This window comes from Hemitrygon akajei, chromosome 12 (assembly GCF_048418815.1).
Source record: "Hemitrygon akajei chromosome 12, sHemAka1.3, whole genome shotgun sequence".
In the NCBI taxonomy this organism is placed as follows: Eukaryota; Metazoa; Chordata; class Chondrichthyes; order Myliobatiformes; family Dasyatidae; genus Hemitrygon; species Hemitrygon akajei.
Genome location: NC_133135.1, coordinates 17,424,754 through 17,427,724, shown reverse-complemented (window position 1 = coordinate 17,427,724; position 2,971 = coordinate 17,424,754).

The window sequence follows — 2,971 nt, the reverse complement described above, 5'->3', positions numbered from 1 at the left end:
CAGGTCACTCTTGGGCAAGGTGTAGCACCTGCTTAGCTTCACCCCCCGCCTCTGATCAGGGTCATGTGAAGGCATGGGAGCAAGTGGTGCATATCACAAGTCCTGGTTATGGAACCACTGATGCCAAGCAGACTATTTCTGAAGAGTATTGATAATGGCTGGGGTCACCCATCTTGTAAAGATAATGTCCAGAAGAAGGCAATGTCAAACCACTTCTGTAGAATTTTTCAAGAACAATTATGGTCATGGAAAGACCACTATTGCCCAGGTTATATGTCATAGCACATAATAGCACTTAATGATGATGATGTTGATGATGACATTGACACATACAGTGAAATGCCTCATTTGTGTTAACAACCAACACAACCTAAAGAAGTGCTGGGGGCAGCCCACAAGCGTCGCCACATATTTTGGTGCCAACATAGCATGCCCACTATGCTTGATAGAACAACACAGAACGCAATAAGCAACTGCAATACAAACCCTTTCCCTCCATCCCATCCACACAATCAGTCCTCCAACTCCAGAACAGGCCTCCAGGCCAACAGGCCCAGGCTTCAACTTCCAGACTTTTGAATGACCTGGATGCCATCAGTTCCAGAACAATTCATCGAAAATCCTTAGATATTTGTATTATCACACCGAGTAGATATTCTCTGGTATAGACCATGAAACGTTGGCTGGTGGTGTAGTGGCATCAGCATTGGACTTCAAGGCAGATGGTCCTGAGTTCAAACCCAGCTGGACAGCAGCAGTATCTGTGCGGAAGAAAGGCCTGGAAATCTACTTCCGTATCTTACCATGAAAACCCTATGGTCCATGAAGTCACAAAGAGTCGGACTTGAATTAACAACTGAACAACAACAACAAATGATGATGAATGACGAAGACCTCACTAAATTCATGTTATCAAGGCTGGATTCCCTTCCTTGTTCCTATACCAGTGATCATTGGAAAGAATTGGCACTGATCAGTGAGTGATTAAGAGTGACTAACATTTAATACAATATATTTTATTTGTTAAACTATGTTTTGTTGAAGTGATGTTTGGGTGAATATGATAAGGCTTGGTGAAAATGAAAAACTGGTCTGAATTGATTCTCATTCTGCCCCTGTCCAGTTTTCAGACCCAGAGGTAAAGGAGGTACTGCAGTTTTAAAAAAACTCTTGTTAGGGTGCATCTGGAGTGTTGTATTCAGTTCTGATACCCTATTATAGGAAAGATGTCGAGGCCTTGGAAAGGGTGTGAAAGAGGGTGCTTCCTGGATTAGAGGGCACATGTTTTGAGAAGTTGGACAAACCTGGGCTGTTTTCCCTAGAGTGATGGAGATAGAGGAGAAGCCTGATAGAACTTTCTATCAGAAACAATGATAGGCAGGTCCTGCCTCATGAGCCTGATTGAATTCTTTAAGGACACAATGAAACAAGTTGATGAAAGTAGAGCAGTGGATGTGGTGTATATGGATTTTAGTAAGGGTTTCAACAAGGCTCCTGTCACAAGGGGACAGGAGGCTGGACCCAAGCACAGGACGCATGCACTGAAGTACTAGGGGCAGGACAGGAACAACTAAACGATAGACAAGATGTGGTGACAGTGGTGTGCGTGAGGGACGTGACATTCAAGGTGATTCTGGGGTTCCAGAAGAGTCTTAGAGTTCAGGCAGGCAGGCAGGAGGATCCCGGCATTCAGGCAAGGTCTAGAAGTTCACTGGGCAGGCCACATAACTCCTGGGTGGGGCCTGGACCTCCCAGGCAGGAACACAGGGGCCTGGGCAGATCACAGGACACCTGGGTAGGTTGCAGGGCACAACCCATCAACAGAGAGGGATAGGTAGGGCAGAGACCTCTGGGCAGGCCACATAACTCCTGGGTGGGGCCTGGACCTCCCAGGCAGGAACACAGGGGCCTGAGCAGGTCACAGGACACCTGGGTAGGTTGCAGGGCACAACCCATCGTCAGCAAGAGATGGAAAGGGGCAGAGTCCCCCACCAGGCAACAGCAGTCCAGCCAGGCTTGCCTGACAGAGGCAATGGATAGGAAGGGAACTAGGTCCAGGGTGACTGCCAGACTTACTCAAAGAACTCATCTTTAACACAGGAAACTCCAAACCAGAAGAACAGGACAACCCCCCAACTCCACTCAGTCCTAGAGCCCCCTATATACACCACCAGCCGATGGGCATCAGGTGTGCCTCCTTGAGTCCAAACAAGCCACGATGATCCACAGGTGTGACTACATGGGCTCAAGGGTTAAAGGAGGGACGGCTACAAGACCCGGAGTCCAGAGTCCACGGACCGGATCAAGAACCGGAATGCAGGCTCCGGACCGGACCATAACAGCTTCCCATAGTAGGCTCATTCTGAAAGTCAGAAGGAATGGGATCCGGGGAAGGAATGGTTCTGTGGTGCAGAAGGGAAAGAGAAAGATGAGGAATGCAGTAGTCATAGGGGATTCCATAGAGAGGGGAAGAGACAGGAGGTTCTGTCAGCCCGATAGAGATCCCACATGGTGTGTTGTCTCCCAGATGCCAGGGTATGGGATGTCTCGGATTGGGTACAGAATATTCTGAAGGGAAAGGGTGAACAGCCATAAGTCTTGGTACACTTGGGTACCAATGACATGGGTAGAAATAGGGAGGAGGTCCTGGAGAGAGAATTCAGGGAGTTAGGTAGGAATCCGAAAAGCAGGACCTGTAGGGTAGTAATCTCAGGATTTCTGCCTTTGCCCAGTGCTAGTGAGTGCAGATATATTAGAGACTTCAGATAGGTATATAGAAGAACAATAGAAAGCTATGTGGAACGGAAATGTGAGATTGACCTTGGACTAGGTTAAAAGTTCAGAATCTAGAGCTGAGACACAGAATGATTAGAAGCTGTGGATGTGCAAGTGACTGCTTGCAATTATGTTATTGATTTCGTTCTAATTGTTTCTCTGCATTTAAGTTACTTTTCAGTGGCTTTACGAAAAA